The 20,077-nt window shown below is 45.5% G+C and overlaps 2 protein-coding genes across 3 annotated transcripts in view; both read left to right on the top strand.

Moving 5' to 3' along the window:
- The window catches only part of FOXP1 (forkhead box P1), a 502,532-nt gene that overhangs the window by 57,717 nt on the left and 424,738 nt on the right, over positions 1–20,077 (top strand). The window lies entirely within an intron of this gene.
- Positions 1–20,077, top strand: part of EIF4E3 (eukaryotic translation initiation factor 4E family member 3) — a 320,442-nt gene that overhangs the window by 285,995 nt on the left and 14,370 nt on the right. Inside the window, exon 8 of the mRNA XM_089918163.1 lies at positions 1–20,077. This exon is cut by the window's left edge and continues 44,739 nt beyond it; it is cut by the window's right edge and continues 14,370 nt beyond it. The gene's annotated coding sequence lies outside the window, so the exon portion shown is untranslated.

The following is a 20,077-nucleotide window of genomic DNA, read 5'->3' as shown; positions in this document are numbered from 1 at the left end:
CTCTCTATTTCCTTGGAATCTGAGCAGGTAGAGTCATCTTTTAGACATAAGCCTGAGAGCTTCAAGGATAGACTACCCTGAGATCAAAAATTACAAAGGTAATGTTGTTCTAAATAAAAGTGCATTAAATACAGAACCAAATAATTTCTAGGGTAAATGGCAAAGGATAGATTCTGCTATAAGTGAAGTACTGTGCCGATAACTGCTCCTGGGTTTTTTTTGTTTTTTTTTTTGTTTTTCCCTTGAACTTGGGATCCCTGCATATCACAGACAAGCATCAAAGCCCAAGATTCAAATCTGTTACTGAATCCATTCCAGGAAAGCAGAGAAAAGCTACCAATTTGTCATCTGTTATAAAATTTTATAACCTTTCTCTCTCTCTCTCTCTTTTTTTTTTTTCTGATATTTTTGTACTATTATTCACTCGGCTTGCGAGAGTGTGCCAGATTTGTGCCTGCTCATTTTACTGTGTGTACACGGCTGTGGTCTCTATTTTCTAAGTAAGGACTGTCGGGTTGAGTTGGCCGTGCCGAAATCGCTCACGCTGCACTGTCCTCGAGTCAGGCTCTCCGTGGTTTGATGCTGGCTATTTTGGGGTATGGTCAGGAGGGAGCCAGTCAAAAACCTGAATCGCCTCGTCCCCAGGGTGGTCTTTCTCTGTCGAGATTGTGGTCAGCAAAGCAGGAGGGCAATTTGACCAACCTCCTGCGTCACTTCCTATGTGAGTCTGGATGGAGAAGAAAGAGGAATCTTCATTTCTCCAAGTTGCCAGTTTTTATAGCGTGGAAAGATTTTGAATTTTGTTTTTCACTGAGTATGCAAGTATGTATTGAGGAATACTGGTAATGGGCTTGTCTTGGGGGTGCGGAATGAGGAATAAACTACACAGCGTTTTGTACTTCCTTTAATAAAGTGAGTGAGAAGCCAGCAGCCAGGTGGGTCAGAGGAGGGCACCGCGGAGCCACGTAGCTATCTTGAGATGAGGACGCTTCTCCAAGACACCGACTTCCTTGAAAAGTCTTATTTTGAGGGTTTCACCAAATTTCAGCTCAATATTTAGTTAACACAGACGAATCATTATGGAACATGTTAATTCTGTTTTTCCATTTTTATACAATCAGTCGAACATTTCCTTTCGAAATACAATACTCTTTCAGGTTTTGCTCCGAAGCCTTTTTTTTTTTTTTCTAACTTTCTATTTCTGTTTCAATATTTTCTGCCGCCCAGACATCAACAGATGGACAGGGACATTTCAGTCCCCCCTCCTCCCACCCCCCACCCCCGAGTTCTCACGAGCCACACACACAAGTGCTGAGTTCCGCCTGGCTGCCTGCCTTGGCACAAGCCTTTGATTCCTGAAATGCTCAGAGCAGCCCAGAAAAAAAGAAGTGTTTTTCAGGTGAGCCTGTCCAAGAATGCCTTTTTTCCTTAAAACAAATGGTTCCTTGCTGCTCCCCCTCCACCCAGCCCAAAGCAGTGAAGGCAGATACAATTCAGACTCCTCTACAGTTTCTCCTTGATGTCCCCTTAGAAGTGACATCTCCTGGGTCTGGCGGCTCCCGCCACGGGGGAGCTTGCCGGGCATCCATGGACCGACCGCATGATGCGCAGGGACAGCCTGTGAACAGCCGGACCCCGCATCCAGCTTTCCGCTCGGCCCAGGCTGTAGTTTCCACGTCTCCTCCTCAGGTTTGCTGGCTGTAATCACGGAAATAGCAAAAAATGTCAGCCTACTACTGCCTGCGAGTCGGCACTAGTCCAGGGAGTTTCAAAGGGGACGTTTTATTGATTCTGTAAGTGCACAGTAGAATGGATGAGCTGAGCTGAACCTCAGGGCCAGGAAAGCCCCTATTCCACCAGCAGCTCCCCCATGAGTCCAGGTTTAGCTGGAGCTCACAGAGCAGTCACAGTTCAAGGTGAAGTGTGCACTTAACCCTTTCTCCAACACACCCCTCCGAGTTTCTTTTGTGCGCACGTGTGTCCGGGCCACATCTCTTTGCAGGAATTTCAAATGTCTAATTTCCTTTGCATCTTGTAATGTGCCCTGGTATTGTTTTATGGCTCTGCCTCTCGAAGGGCTGTTGTCAGACCTTGGGTGTGAAAGCCAGTTCATACAGGAGCCCCTTCAGAACAATGTGCTTTCAACAGGAACTTCTCATGAGATGGAAACCATAGAGCAGGCTTCTGAACAAGACTCGTTAAGCTACAATAGCCCGTTCTCTGCTAATAAGCTGATTGCTTTCCAGACCTGAAGGGGTGGACCAAGCTGTTTTGCCAAAACAATTGAAAATTAGGTCTGTAAACTTTTACTGCGGCCATATTTTGCACTGGCATTCGTATCTGCACTCTTCCATTCATTGGTTAGAGCTGGAAACAGTTGGAGCAAGGGCATTTTTAAAACCAAAAAGGAATTACGGAGTGTCTCACTCAGAGGAGGGCTGGGGACACCTAACAATTTTCTAGATTGTTTCACGAGATTTCCCTGGTTGCTGAAGTCCTGTTGGGTGGGATTGCTTGATCTTTTGCTGCTGTGTTCATCTTCTGGAGGATATGAGGACTTTGAATGCAGATGGGACAGTCTCAGGCTCCTGCCGGAAGAAAGAAGCTATTCTTCCATCACGTGGTATCTCTCAGCTTGATTATAAAGCCGTGGTACTGGTGCATGAAGGGGGGACTTTTCTCGGGCGTAATGAACCCTCTAGTCCATCTCCTCCCCGCTGGTGGTTCCGCTCTTCACCTCAAGGTGGAAGACTCCAGAATATCCCTATCTTGAGCTCATCTTTTCTCTTAGCCTCCCGGCACTCATTTTCAGGTTGCTGGAAGATATCTTCACAAAGATCCCCCCCTGCCCCACTCCACCCCAAATCCCAGATCTCCGAGCAGGCATTTCTAGAATAGAATTTGTCATCTCTTCTCCTGTACCTTTTCACCCTCCTGCCTTTCCGATGTCTTTTAATTCCATCACCACCTTCCGGTCATGCCTGAAACCTAGGATGGTTCTTCTGGCCCTCGCTCCTCATGTTCCCTTAGTCGCTAAGGTCTGCGGCTTGTGTCGTTTCTATATCGTCCTTTTCCTCCATTCTCTTTGTTGGGTTTGTCCTCCTCTTCAGGGCTTTGGTGTGCTTGGTCCATATCATTGTGGCAGCCTGTGGCTGACAGCCCTGCCTCTGTATGTTCTTATTGGAACAGCCTGAGTGGTATCGCATATGTTTGTTCAGAACCTACAGTAGCCCCCTTGGCTGACAACAGAGCCCAGTCTCCTTGGCCTGGCATCCCAGGCCTTCCTGTGATCTCCCTGCGAACTCCCTCTGCAACATGGTTTCTGGTTCTCCTTAATCTCCTTTGTGCACCCTCCACTCTAGCCAGACCCTCTACCTAGCACCCTTCCAGCATCAGCGACAGTTTCCTGCCAGTGTGTCGCTCCTCTCGCTCTGTGTGAAATGCTTTTTCTCCCTTCTTTCTTTATTAGTTCATATATTCTGCAACCTTGGATTGAGTTCTGTCTTTGTGCCAGGCCCTGGCTACATATTAGGTGTATGGAGATGATGCACACAGCTGTGGTTCCTGCCTCTATGGTCTTTTAAGGGGAGAGTCCGATAATAAATAAACCACGTATGAGTGAAATAAGGTGATTATATGAAAAAATACATCTGATATTTTAAGAGACAGTGGAAGAAGGGAGGCTAGTTTAGTTTGTGTGTTCAGAGAAGGATTTTCCAAGAAGGCGATATTTAAGTGAAGGTTTGGGAGATGAGAGGGGGACCACCGTACACAGAGCTGGGAAAGAACCTTCTTGGCAGATAGGACAGCATGTGCAAAGGCCCTGAGTAGGGTGAGCATAAGTCTTAAATGAACCGAAAGATTCCAATCCTTCATCTGTTGAAGTTTTCATTTTCCTTTCATGTGTCCACTGTATTCCTCCTCTTGCCAGGTGCCATCTTTAGTCAGCTCAGCTAGATTCATGTCTACCTCTCCCGAGCATCTACCACTTTGGTCTTCCCTTAAAGCACTTCTCCATGTGGGCTCATATTGAATTTATTGAATGAGTGTCCTTTGAATTCTTTGAGGTTAATGACTGTACACCCGACATTCCCATTTTTCTTCCTGTTATCTTCCAAAGGAGACACTTCCGTCTAATGAGAAGTTACAGGTTATTTGATGAATTATTTATTGACGTTGCAAATATAACTCAGAAATTAGCTTACCTTTAGCCAGTAGTGGAGCTTATTTTATTGCCTCCCTCTCCTGATCGTTTGCTGACCCTTCCGGACTTTGTGGCGTCTTTTCAATCCTCAGACTTACCTGCCTGCATTTCCAAAGAATGCCTTGTTTTCCAGCTCAAGAAGAGTTGGTGTTAGTATCCTCTTTCAGCTTCCCTGGGGATCAGAGATCTGGCATGATCTGAGGCTCATGCATTGAACTTGGAGTTTCTGCTAGGGTTTTTCCAGTTCTGGCCAGAAACTCGGGTGAGCCAGCGTGTTGGTCAAACCAGCTGGCCTCCAGGCTCTGGTCTTGAACAGGCCACGCTGTTGATTGATGTGGTTCAGCAGTACGTGGATGGATGAATGTGGTTGTGAGCCTGGAAATTTGTTAAGAGTTTGAATCAGCCCAATTTAGTGGCCCCTTTGTGATGGATGAATGTCATGGTAGAGCAAGAAATGAGGCCAAACCTAGAGATATTCATAAATCTCATGTCTTTTTTTGGTTCATTTTTTAAAGTGGTTTGGCTGCCCTGCCCAAGTGAAACCTTCCTTGGGACCCCCTCACCCCCATTTAAAATAAACACAAGTTGAGTTCTAATGGTTGACTAGGGGCATGAGTTCAGAGCTCCTTCTTCTTGCTTTTTTTCATTCAGCAGATACTTATTAAACACTTATTTTGCCAGGGGCTCGGCAAGGAGCTGAGAAGACAATTATGTACCAGGAAGCAGAGTGACTTCCAGCTGAGAGCAGCTGGTGTGTGCTCCCCACCTTCCACACCACAGGGGCCCCTTGGAACACAGTTTGCAAAGCACAGTCTGTAATGAGGACAGTAAAGGGAGGACACTTTGTAGGTTATTATCTGACATTTACGAGTTAGTGTATTCCCGGTATATTAATAACAATTCAAAATAGTGCTTTTTTAATTTTTCTTCCCCCTCAGTAAACCCTTGGAGTAGAGCAGCTGCCATATGCATTTCCCTCTGCCTGGAAAAACTTTCCCTTTTCAATCACTCGTGTCCTCTTCCGTGTGACTTGTCCCTTCATCCCGCTCCCAGGCTGGGACTGTTTTGTTTCTCTAGTTGGACCTTGTTTTTTGTTTGTTTGTTTTTTGTGGTACGCGGCCCTCTCACTGTTGTGGCCTCTCCCGTTGCGGAGCACAGGCACTGGACGCGCAGGCTCAGCGGCCATGGCTCACGGGCCCAGCCGCTCCGCGGCATGTGGGATCCTCCCGGACCGGGACACGAACCCGCGTCCCCTGCATCGGCAGGTGGACTCTAACCACCGCGCCACCAGGGAAGCCCGGACCTTGGTTTTTTGAAGGCAAAGGCTGTGTGAGATTTGGAAAACTTTCTAATTTCAGACTCCAGTTAAGATATCTTTGGGATTTAGCAGCCATTTTTGATTCTTAGGCTTGGAGGGCCTCACTGCTATTAGTTAAGCCCCCAGCACACCTGGAATGAATGGTGGAAATACCGTGAACTCAGAGTCTAGAGAACCGGACCTTGAATCCCGTTCTACCTGCCATGGGCACTGGTCAAGGGGCTTGTTTCAGCTCCTTTCCCCAGTCGGTCATGTAACAAGGTTATGGTGAGGACTGTGAATCAGATTAGGAATGTGCCCCACTCAGTACCTGAGACACAACCAGAGCTTACAAGAGACGGACATTTTCCTTATTATGATCCGAAAGCCCAAGAGGGAAGTTTGGGATCTCCCGTTAGACAGCAGCGGTGGTGGCGCTCCTGTGTGCCTGGTTTCCAAGGTCATTGTCCCTTCTTTGCTACCCTTAGTCAGACAGTTATTAAAGCATCTTTCAACCCAGTTCATCGTTGCTCATTGAAAACGGTGCTTGTTCTGGCACAGACGTGAAAATCTGTTTCTGCTGGTACGTCTCTATAGACTTGTGCGTATATTTAGGGCCACACATAAAATCCTGTGACCCAGGGTAAGCCGCCTGAATGTAGCCGAAGACATCCCAGGCTCAATTAGACCCCGTGTAGACTGGGGGGGAGGGGGAGCCTGATAGTACTCCCCTGCCAGGTTCCAGCAGGATTCTGTGAGGGCAGAGGGCTCAGGCACATAGGAAATGACTGTGAAATACACCCAGGCCAGGCCGGGATGCCCCTGGGTTGGCCCCGTGGGCAGCTACCCCTCCAGCGCTGGTTCCCGTCTTCTTTGTGCCCATTTTAGAAACGTGTCCGAGCACACCAGCCAGCAGAAGATGATCCTTGTGTTAGCAGAAGCTTGCGAAAATCCCTGGATGCCCGATAAAGTGGAGCAGTTTGTGAGGGGAGGCAAAGGGCACACCTCCAGGATTAATGGTTTTTTCCCTTGGCGGAATTCCAAGGTGGGTCTCTGTCTGTGCCAAAGGACGTCACCTCCAGGCCTGTGACCAGGATGTTCCGAGGGGATGGTTGGCCTTGGGGGAGGGAGCCTCGACGATGAGTTGGTTGCCTGCCTGGACTTGTCAAAACTCTTTGTGTCTCTCTGCTTGCTCATCTGTAAAATGGGCTTAATCACACCCGGGGGAGGAAGAACTCATAGGGTTTGTGTGGATTTATAAATTCACCCCCAGAAGGCACTTTGAAGATGTGAAACTGCCTCCAAAAGCTTGTAGGTGTCGTACACGTGCTTGATCGGAGGCGCGGCTCTCTTACATCTGTGGGCCATCGAAGGCTTCAGATTCTGGGGCGGGCGGGGTGTTGAGCCTCAGATGGTACTCGCCTTGTTCTCGATCAAGGTTTCTTTTCCTCTGAGGAAATCATGGCTTGTTAGCTTAGACACCAAGACTTTTATTGGAGTTCTGGTTTGCTTTTTCTACCTGTGATGGGATGGGTGTGTGTGTGTGTCAACCCATAATCTGAAGGTAACTTCTACTGAAAGTGAGATGAAGCAATTTCAGGACTCAACACGGCCAAGGGAGAGGGTGATTACCTTTCTGTCTTTTACGGTTAAGTCTGGCCACTAGCTCCCTCCCACAAGTGTGATAACTTCACAGCCATATCCGTTAGCTCCTTCCACATCTCATTGGAAAGACTTGTTGCAACTTGGACGGTTTTTCTTTTTGCTTTTCGTATTGATTATTTTTCCACACTTCAGGTTCATTTGAAACAGGTTTTCAGCCTGGGTCCAGTGGAAACCTGTTTTCAGCTGTGGGCTCTCCTGACCTTACTGGGAGGGTGAGAAGACAGGTGGAGATGAGGGGCAGGGACCCTATGCCCTCACTACTGACAAGCGTGGTCCCTGGGCCAGCAGCATAAGCATCCCCTGGGTGCTTGTTACAAATTCAGAATCTTGGGTCCCCGCACGCCACTTACTGAAACAGCCTGTTTTCAGCAAGATCACCAGGTAATTCATACCTACATTCAGGTTTGAGAAGCGCTTGAACATTTTAAATTGTATGTATTTTTCCTAATAAGACTCAAAAATATTGTGAGGGGGGATGGTTCTAGGTTGAGAAGTTCATGTTTACGCTGATGCTATTACATGCTCCTTTCTTCCGAAGCATCTACGTCGTCAGTCCCCTCGATTTCTGACTTCCTTTATGTGTTGTCCTTGACTTGTGTAAGAAAGCTGTGAAGTGTGACTGAAGCTAGCAGTGAGTTAATGTTTCCTGTTCCACATCACACCATTAAAATGTCGAAATGTCTCAAAGGAGAAGATGCTCAGGACCCAGATTGCTCAGTGACTGCAGGCTGCCTTAAGAGCTTGGACTGGGCGGTTTGAAAATCTCAAGAGGAAGCAGCTCATGAAATGATGAAATAGAGAACCGAGGCCACTTCAAGAGGGGATCAGATTAAGACCTGTGGTCCTGACATGCTCAGATGGAGGTGCTCCATCAGCAGTGCGGGGGCAGCTAGGATGCTAATTATAGGCAGGTGAACAGGGCTTTGGTTTTGTTGAAGAGAACTGTGGTAGGTGAGGATGGTTTTAAGAGTAAGTCTGCCTTTCTGAGAGAGGGCTTTGGGTAAGTAGCTTGGTGACATCATGCCACTTGGATGAAAGAAGAATCAAGCCAGCCTTTCTCTGGGCAAGAGGTCCTGAGACCAGCGGCTTCCTTGTTTCTAGGGTGAACCATTCATTGTGCAGGTGCCTCTGTCCTGAGTCTGGCCGGTGACCAATGTTTTCATATTGCGGTTTTCCTAAAATAGGATGGACTGCAGTTTATTGTCATGCATTGGGGAGATGGCCCTCAGACAATTTACGTGTCTTTGAAAAAAATGTCAAGTTGTATAAATTCAAGATTATTTAGGAAACGCATGCAATTTTGGTTGCCTTATTGAATAAAAAGATAACTAGATTGCCCTAGCACAGAGAAAATATTGAAACCATGTGTAGCTTTATTCTTTTTTCTGAAATTATGAACAGAGCATAAATTTACCTGAGGGTAGAGGTTGTCATTGCCTAGTTAAATTCACCTCTGATTAGTTTCTTTCTTTTTTTTATCCTGACATCACAATTGAGGAAGATTATGTTCATTCACTTTCCCCCGCAGTTTTGTTCTTCCTTTGCTTATTACCCTTATGTGATTTCCCCCAAAGAACGTGTTGCTCAGTGGTCTCCTTTAGGAAACACCTGACTTTGGGAGTGATGGTGACATATTATCCCTTGGTGTGTCTGTCCCTTGAAGATGTGTAGTATCCCTTGTGACATGGGCATTTCTAGGCTCATCTCCAGGGTCCATCCGAGGGTGAGGCTTTGTGGAACATTGACGTTGTAGAGCTCGAGGGGAGTAGAAAGCCCGTCTTAGTCCTATGGTTTTACTTGGTGGGCTGGGGGCAGCAGTTGGGACAGGAGGTGGAAACTCAGATGCACAGTGTCAGACACGGAAAGCGACTTTATCTGCTGCTGTCTTTGTGGGTCACTGTCTGCTTGCCTGAGTAGCTACCACCTTGGGTAGGGTCTGGTTTTACATACACGTGTATGTGTAGCTAGGTACGGTGTATGTATATACACTTGACCCTTGAGCAGCGTGGGTTTGAAATGTGCAGGTCTGCTTTTTCGTGGGTTTTTCTCAAGAGTAAATACTCTAGTACCACACGATCTAAGGTTGATTGAATCTGCGGATGTGGAGGAACCTCTGACAATGAGGGCTGACAGTAAGTTATACGCGGACAAACCCCCGAGCTGTTCAGGGGCCAGCCGTATGTACGTATGTGTCTTTGTGTAGGTGTGTGTATGTCTCTGTGTATCTGTCTGTTCATGTGTAAAATTTTTTTGTGACCTGTAGAGACACGTAGAGACATACATACCTGTAGCGACATATGTGTGTGCGTCACTATGTCTATATGTGTGCGTATATTTTTAAAGCATTTTTAGGGCATATCATGATAGAAACGTTCGGGATCCACATGTTTAATCTACTACACAGACAAGAACACCGAAGCTCTGAGCAGGGAAGTGCTATGTGGCGTCTTGATGGAATTAGACAGCACGCCTCGGCTTTCCTCCTGTTTGCTCTAACGTAGCTTGTCACCTTCCATGTCACCTCTTTATGCAGCTACACATCAAACTCCACACCCTCAGTTTTGCCCTATCTATAAATATTTGGAATATAATGTACTTAACATTTTTCCTTTAAATTGCTTTTTAAATAATTTATTTATTCATTAGTTAATAAATGAATTTCATAAAATTCACTTCATAAATGTCCTTTCATAAAAGGACATTTCAGAATTTCTCCACTATTGGACAGCCAGAATGATGGTGAACCCTAAAGGAAAGAAAAATGTAAAAATAAATACCTGGCTATTAAATGTGTGCATGTGCGTATGTGCGTGTGTGTGCGTGCGTGTGTGTGCACGTGTGAGTGTGAGCGCAGGCATGTTGTATCTCCATTGGCCACGTAAAGCCACCCCACGTACCACCCAGGGCACTCATAGCACACTTTGGGAAGCACGGAGTTAGACCAGAAACCTCCAAATCAGTTTGCGAATGATGTGGCGAGTCAAGGGACCAGTCTGTAAAGGTCATTGCCCTGAGAACGCTGCTGGCTGGGACAAACAGTGTCGATGGAAAGCCAGTTTCTCTCTTACCTTTTGATAGCAGGTGTTAGGTACAACCTTGAGTGAGATCATCCCGGTCTCACCCAGGACCTACAATGTCTGTAAACATCCACTTTTGAGTTTTTTCTTCACAGTTCTTCCACAAGGGTAGAAGCTGTAATTTGGGATATGGTTTTTCCTTTCCCTTGATGTATCACTGACTTCTGATTCTTCAGTTCTTCCAGTAACCTTTTAGACATATATATATATATATATATGTATCTGATTTAGTAGATGCTATCTTGATTCTTCACTGTGATATTGGCCTCGAGTGGATAACTGGAATAAAATATTAAGATTGTGGTTACCGCAAATTAATCTTCTGCTCGAGAGTGTATATGCTGCCTGTGGATTTTGGGATCCAAGGTGGGTATGATAAAATGTTGTGGTTCTGACAGTTAATAATTTCTTTTTCTATTAGCTCTCTCTTTTTTTTTTTTTTTTTTTTGCGGCACGCGGGCCTCTCACTGCTGTGGCCTCTCCCGTTGCGGAGCACAGGCTCCGGACGCGCAGGCCCAGCAGCCATGGCTCACGGGCCCAGCCGCTCCGCGGCGTGTGGGATCCTCCCGGACCGGGGCACGAACCCCTGTCCCCGCATCGGCAGGCGGACTCTCAACCACCATGCCACCAGGGAAGCCCTCTATCAGCTCTTTTGAGTGGAGGAGAGAATTGAACTGTTTTATTACTTCAAAATAATAACAGAAAAGAACCAGCATTGACTTTGTATGTTATATAAAACAGAAGATAGAAACAAACTGCTGTTTTCTGTCGTTGTCATTTGAACCCAGCTCCCTAAAATGAATGGTGCCTTTAAGTTACAGATCCCAAGAGGGAAAATTCAGGAAACATGCTGCTTAGCCTTTGCTTTGCTGTGTTTCACTTTCCTGTGCTGGAGAATATGCAAATTGCCTTTCTATGGATGCTCTGTCACATCCTTGTAAAGATTCTGTGGGGATCCATGCATCTCGCTGAGTTGAGCCTTGTGCCAGCTCGGAGAGTTTGATTGTTTTTGCTAATAGAGACAGGTTTTGCCATTAGAGATACCCAAGTGTGATGCTGCCTGCATTCTTCTTGAGTCTCTGGTCACAGAAATCTCTCTGGCTTTAGGTGCAATTCAGTGGAAACACACACACACACACACACACACACACACACACACACACACACACACAGAGACATACCCCACAAGCACACAGAATTTGACTGTGGAGTTGGCAGGGAATATGTGAGCCAAATTTGGCCTGTAGAAATTAACACTGGCAACTTCGTGAGTAAAAATTACATGAAAAGCACTCATGAGGGAAGGAAGAAGGAAAAAAAAAAAAAAAAACTAGGATAACAGTGCAACAGACCACATTTCCTATCCAGTCTGTCTTCTCGAGGCTGTTTGTCTAAACAGCATTGCCAGTTTTTCTAAACAGTACTGCTGGTGTCCTCGATCTGTAATATGAAGTGAATCGACTATGCCGACCAAATGCTCGTTGAGTTGAGAGTTCCTTTATTTGGCCAAATTAAACCCAACAACCTCAGCTCTGTCCAAACTTGTGCTAGTACAGGGCCAGCTAAGACGCCTGTCCCCATTTGTAGATCTGCAGAGAAAAACGAAGTGACACATTAACTGTTTCCTGTCCCTTGGATGAAAAGGAATTTAGCTCCATGTAAAATTTAATCAATTTTTGTCTCCGAAGCACTGGAAATGTAATACTTTGATGTTGCCTCCCACATGAAAAAAAAAAGTCACAAGGGGTTCCATGTGGTTTTTAGAAAGGTAAGTATGCTGATCTCGTGTGGATGGTTGAAGATTTCCCTCTGCCATCCTTAGCATCAGCTAAAGGGGACAGTCCAGAAGCACAGTGTTTGTTTTTAGGAGGACAGTTTGCAGTGGTTTATGGTTTTGGTTTTGGTGCTGGGTCTCAGTCCAGTGAGATCAGATACGGAGATAAGTGGAAGTCTAAAATCAATGATGATGGAACACAGCCAGCGTGAGACATATGCCAGGATAAACCATCTGTAAATTCCATGGTGGGCAGGGTTGGGGCTCACAGTGTTTATTTGCATCCTATGGACCCCTGGACCAGCCCTGAGGATGCTGTGTATCTGGACCATTTGCTTTCAGAATGCACTTCCTCCCAACTTCAGCTCCACCTGTTATCTTACATGTCTTTGAAGAATTGCTTTGGGCAGTTTTTTTTTTTTTCCCCGGTACGGGGGCCTCTTACTGTTGTGGCCTCTCCCACTGCGGAGCACAGGCTCCGGATGCACAGGCTCAGCGACCATGGCTCATGGGCCCAGCCGCTCCGCGGCATGTGGGATCTTCCCGGCCCGGGGCACGAACCCGTGTCCCCTGCATCGGCAGGCGGACTCTCAACCACTGTGCCACCAGGGAAGCCCGCTTTGGGCATGTTTAAGAACTTGTTCTAATTTCTGCATATATTGGAAATCCAGTGAATAAGGTTGGCCAGTTTTGTCATAGACTCACTGGCACCACTTCAGCCTGACCTCCGTTGGGCAGCCTGAGTGATCTTTTCAAAATGCAGTTATGATTCTGTCCTGCTCACCTGTTTACCAAACTGAGACCCCCTTCGTTGGCCTCCCACTACTATCCTTATGATGAAGACAAAATTCTGTCACGAAATCTGTCCAGCCTTTCTAGTGTCATTTCTGTCTCTTCTTATTCTGTGCTCCCCCCGCCCCCCCCCTTTTCCTGCTGCAGCCACTCTACTTATGCTTTACTGTGATCCTTGGTGCCACCGGGCCTTTGCATTTTGTTCCTTCTGCCTATCATATGCCTCCCTCTCTTCTTCCCTGTCCATCAGTTGTCAGCTCAATAGTAACCTCCTCAGGGAACCCTTCTTTGATCTCTCTGCCTTTGCCAAAGCCCCTCTTAAACTATCTCCTGGCCCCATTTAACTTGCTTGTGTGGCATTCATCCCAATATAGTTTACATGTATCTTTGTTTCTGTAGTGATTAATGGGCATCTTGTCACCAGCTCCCACAGGAAAGAATGTAACTTTCTGTGTACTGTTGTATTCTGGTCTCTAAACACAATGCCCAGCACAAAACAGATACTTTGTAAATACTCCTTGGGCAAACGGCTATAGTAGTTGGTCTGTTGTTTCTGTTTTCAAACATGCTATAGTCTCAACTTTTGATTATTTTGAGCTCTTTCCAAGTCCTATTTTAAAACCAAACCAAATGGTTTACTTATAAACTGAGTGGTTACTCTCTTTAAGTGGTTTGCTGTATCAGTTTTCTAAAGTTGCCTTTATGTTATAGGACTGAGGTTCTTTATTGGGAATGGGGGGGTGATTATGTGTTTCATGGGGTTAGGCGCAGTTTGTAGTCATGATTATTTTATAGTCAAAGACCCAAACATTAGATACTAAAGCCCATAATGGGGGAAAAAAGAAAAACTAATATTTGAGTTTTATTCTGCTTATTTTTGCTCTTCCTAATAATGCCTGCCCCTCCCCCCTTCTCTCCCTCTCTTCCCTTGGTGTTAAGGAACCGTTTATGGCCCACAACCATGCATAAGCCACGTAATATTCCTCAACCTCAGTGTCCTTATCTGTAAAATGACTTGAATTACATGACAGCTAAGTTCCCTTCTGGCTCTGACATTGTAGGTTTTATTTATGTAAACATTGGCTCTCATATCAAAGACACAGTTTCAAAAACCTGTTTCTGTGTCTACATCTTATAAAGTTTCATGGAGCCTTGGAACATTCTTTGTTATCAGTAAGACTTAAAATTATATTCACAATTTATAGATTGAAAAAGTATTATTCTACTTAAGGAAATTCACCTTTTTAAAAATCACTGAGATCCTCTTTTCCCCATGATTTTGCATGAGATTTTAAAATTTTTATTTATTTATTTATTTATTTTTGGCGTGTTGGGTCTTCGTTTCTGTGCAAGGGCTTTCTCTAGTTGCGGCGAACGGGGGCCACTCTTCATCGCAGTGTGCGGGCCTCTCACTGTCGCGGCCTCTCATTGCGGAGCACAGGCTCCAGACGCGCAGGCTCAGTAGTTGTGGCTCACGGGCCTAGTTGCTCCGCGGCATGTGGGATCTTCCCAGACCAGGGCCCGAACCCGTGTCCCTGCATTGGCAGGCAGTTTCTCAACCACTGCGCCACCAGAGAAGCCCTGCATGAGATTTTAAGTAAGTGATCTATGAGGAAATAAAAGATTCTCTAGAGAAACTAGTTTGAGCCACGCTTGGCTTCTTTCTCGGAGCCTCTGAAATACATGTGTGCCTTACGAATGTCCAAGGGGTGGGGTATAGTATACTTATTGCTTGATTACAAACCTACTTCCATGGCAAGGAATGCTAATCTTTGGAATACATGTGTTTCTTTATGTATTGGGGGTGGGAGGAGAAGGTTCTGGTATAGATGACCTTAAGATGTGAATGAGAACTTAATGCTGTATTTTCACATACTTAGATTTCTCATAGGGTGTGAACATAGTATATTTTGGGGGCGCCTTTTAATTCTTCTTTTTTTTTTTTAATGAACAATAACAAGAACAGTGAGAAAGTGCCGGGAGAATAGAGCATTCTGAATGAAAACATGGCGATGGATGATTAACATGAAGCCAGATGTAGGATTCGAAAACTAAAGCACAGTACCATTAGACTTTGCTGATCCATTAGCGACTACTGTTTAAAAATGCGAACGGCTGATCTCAAGTATCATTTTTATGTTGTGCACTCTGTGACTGTCCTGTTATTCCTTACTCACGGTGTTGTCATAAGGACATCCAGCCTTTACAGGCAAGGCTACAAAGGGGTACCTTTGAGACCCAGGCCTCCAGGTTCTCCTTTTGCTCTGCAGGGTCTTCTCGTGCCCTCCCCTTTTGACCTGCATCAGAGGGCTGGAGTGTGTCTAGAAGCCTCCCTCCAAAAGCTGCTGTCAGAATCATCGTTGGGGCAGAGGAAATGCCCCCTCATTTGTCCCCCCCTTTCAATCATTGGGAATAAGGCCTTAAATCTTATCCCGTGATTCCTCAAATTGACAGACAGATGCATTGGTGGAAAGATGTAGGACTGGGGGGTGACATAAAGTGATGTGTGGGGTGTAGGAGGTGCTGCTGAGCTGGGCAGTCCGTCTGTGTCTGCGATGTTCTTGGCTTTCCAGAGCTGGGATCCAGGACCCAGGTGGTTGCTGACCAAGTGCCTTCTGATAAGAAGGTCCGCAAGCTGGGTGTGGAGGCCGAAAATGGAGGTCTGTTTAACTCCTGTGTTGGAAACCTGATGTGGTGGGTTGTTTATGATAGCAGGTGCCCATGTGAGCCTGGGATCAGGAAATTCCCATCACTTCCCACAGATAGTCTCAGGGAGGAGATTGGAATTTGTTCTGGAACTCTATCTGAAAAGTAGTTAGTCTGACTGTTAAATGACTTGGATGGCCAGCAGGAATGGCATTTGGGTTCCTTCTCTGTTGACTTCCTTTGCCCTTCTTGGTCAACATTTCCACAGATGGGTTAGGCACGTAGCTTCTCACAGAGCTGCCACTGTGTAGGGAGGGATATAGTGATGGCTTTGAGTAGTTCCTTTCTGCCTTGCATCCTTCCTAGCTGTCTGTCCTCTTCTCATCCTTGTTTCCTTACCTTAATTACATATCTATTTATTTCACAAGGAATAAATGCCTGTTGCTCAAGAAAAAGAAAATAAGAAAAAAAAAAAGAGAGAAAAAGAAAATAAATGCATGTAAGTAACGAGGAAAAAAAAAGATAGCAGAATTGTTACCAATAACACTTTGTGGTATTTCCTTCCATTGTTTTTTTCTAGGCGTGTTGAGTGCACACACCCATATATATTTTCAAAAATGAGATCATGTTGTGCATGTGCTGTGGTAGTTTGTCTTTTCCCTTTAGAATATATCATGAAACTTATTCTCATATCTAAAATACAATAGATGGATAGAGATACATGGTCAACCAAGTAGAGGAAATTGTTAATACGTAGCATCTAGGAGTTGGGTATATGAGTGGTCAATGAATAGTCCTTCTCAACTTTTCTGAATGGTTGCATATTTTCATAAAAAAACGTTGGTGGGGGGGTAAATCCAGTGAGGACTGAGAAGACAGAAATTAACCAAGTAGTAAAGCAGTACAAGCAGTATATAAAGAGTGGACACCTTGCCATACCATTAATATAGATGTATGTCTTAACATTTTGGTGGCAGCCCAGCATTGTGTCACATGGATGTATTGTCATTTATTTAGCCAGTTCCTTATTGGCTGGATATTTAGGGTGTGTGTGGTGGGGTGTGTCTTAATTAGCTGAATAGCTAGTTGACCTCTTCCCCCCCTCCATCTCCCTGTGTTTTCAAAGGAAAGGAGCCCTGGGTATGAATTTGGGCAGCCTTTCCTGTCCATCAGGAGACAAAGCACCTATTGAAATTTCTACTTTGAGTTTTTACTCTTACTAAGTGTGTGGCCAGGTGGCACATTAATTCTCCAGTCAGTTTGCCTATATTAAGCAAGGCAACATTTTTAATTAGTCAAACATATTTAACCCAAATGTGTTTATTCTCCCTTGTCCTTCTTTTTTAAAATTTACGTGTGCTGTGGGTTGGTTGTCATGGTGCCCAGGTACCCAGGCTGAAGGTGGAGGAGAGGTGGGGTGTTCATAAGAAGAAGGGAGCCCAGTCTTGCTTGGGATCACAACCCCTGTGTGAGACCCATCTTTTCTTCCTGGGTCCTTCCTTTCTCTTCTTTACTCAGAGAGACGATTCAGTTGCATCATTTTGAAGTATTCAGAATGACGCCTCCCTCTTGGTTAATATTCACTTCCCAGAGTAGCTGGGCTCTCTTGTGCCCCATCTGTGGTTGCCTTTTGCCGTATCTTTCAGTCCTTGGTCTAGGCTCACTTTGACTGGAGCGCCATGTTGTTTTTACCTGCTTAACGAGGTCATTGCATTGAGAACACAACAGACAAAGCGTTGGGGTCCCTGTGACCGGGATGGGAAGTACGACAGGCACTCCAGCCCAGTAAGCCTTCACCCCACTGTGTGCGTCTTATGATCTTATTGCAGAAGGTAGTTTGGGAGATGGTTATTTTGAGCCCTTGTAGAGTTTCAGGCAAGGCCTTTGAGACTTTGAGATATTAAATAACATGCCCGAGGGTCCCCAGGTGCAAGGACCAAGTCTAGATAGCTCCAGATCCTGCAAGCTGCACTGCCTGCCCTTCTCCTGTTCCCAAGGGTTTTGAATTGATTGCCAAACAGGAAAAAAGAACCGTTAGTCCAGGGCTTCCCTGGTGGCGCAGTGGTTGGGAGTCCGCCTGCCGATGCAGGGGACACGGGTTTGTGCCCCGGTCCAGGAAGACCCCACGTGTGACGGAGCGGCTGGGCCCGTGAGCCATGGCCGCTGAGCCTGCGCATCGGAGCCTGTGCTCCACAACGGGAGAGGCCCACGTACCTCAAAAAAAAGAGAACCATTAGTCCAGACAACACAGGTCGTTTCAAAGATGGTAGGAGGAGACGGGTGCCATCAGGGCAAGAGGCTGACTGCTCTATATTGAAGCACTTCTACTCTCTCTAGGAATAAGAGTATTCATGGTCAGTTTTGAGAATTTGGGCTTTACATACCAGTCACAGTGTTGGGCATTCTGATGAATGTTATCCCACCTCTCAATCAGTGAGCTGGATATTTCGACCCCTGTTCCCCCCTCCCTTAGATGATCCACGAGAAATCGAACGAGATGGAATGACTGGCCCAGGATCACGGCTGTGAGTGGCGGAGGCAGTATTGGAACTGAGGTTCCCTTCACTTATAAGCTAGTGCTCGTTTGCTCAGCCATTTTGGAGGAGACCCTAATTGATTCTCCTTCTTTGGGGGCCATTCTCTTTAAGAGGCTTTGCCTGCCACCCACCAGCATCAAGTGGTCAGAAAATATGGTAAAAAGGTCATTCAACCTCTCCTGTAATTCCAGGACAGGTATGTCTCCTCTGGAGGGGGACCTGGAGCAGATTCATAAAATATAAATAAATGGGGCAGGGGTTGCAAATTTGTAGAAATCTCGTATATTGTATTGTGTTAAGATGTAAGCACCTATTCTTTTTTTTTTTTTTTTTTTTGTGATACGCGGGCCTCTGACTGCTGTGGTCTCTCCCGTTGCGGAGCACAGGCTCCGGACGCGCAGGCTCAGCAGCCATGGCTCACGGTCCCAGCCGCTCCGCGGCATGTGGGATCTTCCCGGACTGGGGCATGAACCCGTGTCCCCTGCATCGGCAGGCGGACTCTCAACCACTGCGCCACCAGGGAAGCCTGTAAGCACCTATTCTTAAATTCTGTGAATTTAAAAAAATTATTTTACATCATGTGGTACCCGTCCAATAGGATATCAATTCTATTATGTCTTCATACACATCAAACCATGGAGCCTCTAAAGCAAGCCCTCATAACCCTGCCTCTCTTGGAGTAAAAGGCTGGTTGTCCTCCCTGTTACGTATATGAGGCTGCACGTGGTAAGGATCAGTATATACCTCCAGCTGACTTTCAGCATCAGCAGCAGGTGAGAAAATACACAGATGCCAGCCCTTGGGAAAAATTGTACCAAAGATGTTCATCCTGGGAAAAATACATTTATTGCTTTTTTATGCAGAGGACAGAAAGAAGATGTGTAGTTCAGCTTTGGAAAGGTAAGATGTCAGGGAACAAAGCATATTCTAGTTGAAGTCCTGAGTTTTCCGTGATGCATTCCTCCAAGACTGAAGAAGCACAAAAGCCTACATTTGGGGAAATGTTTTAACATGTGTTATAGCAGCGTTGGGCATTTGTTTGATAATTCCTTTGGGAGTATATGCAAAACATGATTAGGTGTGTGGGCAGTTTTAAAAGCACGCAAAGTAATTTTTGGGTACACAACCACCGGGATGCATCTTTGGTTGAATAAAGAAGGCAGCACCTCTTCTGAGTAAAATAACATCAGGAAAAAATAGAAGCTACAAGAGGAAGCACACTGTAATTTCTTGGAATCGAAAAAAATTTTGAGACGTAAAAGTAATAATCCACCCTAAAATTTATAAGCGCTATAAATATCTCAGAGAGCGAAACAAACTTTTCCTGTTTTTTAAACATTTGTAGAAAATGAAGTATCAGAAGATCAACGGTATCTCCAGATCTTTCTAACCTCCTAATTATTTGCGTTTTTGAAAAGGAGAATCACTTATGGGTATAATTAGTGAGCCTTATTATGTGCCTGACATGGTGCTTATTTTAAGTCCCTAATTGTATCCTCCCTAAAACTCTGAGTGGTGAAGGCCTGTTACTGACCATCTGTTACAGCCATGGGAGCCGAGGCTTAGAGAGGTGAGGATCCCTGCTGGTGCCACACAGCTTTTTCTAGAGAAAGTGAGACTTGAACCCAGGCGTTCTGACCCCAGAGTTAAAGCACCTAACTACTGGATTGTATTGCTTTTTCAAGGTCTTTGTTTTCATTTTTCTTATTATTCATTTCAGGATAGCCTGAGATCCCTTTCTTTTAAGGGAATTAACTCAGACCCCGGCCCCTCTCCATTGAAATGATAGGTGAGCCTAAGTATAATTGTACTACTGTAGATGGATTAGCGTGCTTCTTGGCCTAGTGCCTGCTGAAGGTGACGTAAAGGCTGTTGTATTGGTACATTCATTCATTCGCTTGTTCCTTTTTTCCCTCAGTAAATATTTCAGTGTCAGCTACGTTCCAGGTCCTGTTTCACACATTGGGTATACAGCAGTGGACAGAACCATTCCCTGGTCTTAGGGTGCTTTCATCCTAGTAGAGAAGACGGAAACGGAATAAGTGTATGATGTGTTTCATGGTGGTAAGTGATGTAGAGAAAGTA

Source organism: Delphinapterus leucas, chromosome 10, assembly GCF_059928025.1.
Source record: "Delphinapterus leucas isolate spDelLeu-1000000601 "Yukka" chromosome 10, BTC_Dleu_Yukka2, whole genome shotgun sequence".
In the NCBI taxonomy this organism is placed as follows: domain Eukaryota; kingdom Metazoa; phylum Chordata; class Mammalia; order Artiodactyla; family Monodontidae; genus Delphinapterus; species Delphinapterus leucas.
Note: the sequence above shows the minus strand (reverse complement) of the source record. Positions and strands in the feature narration are given on the sequence as shown.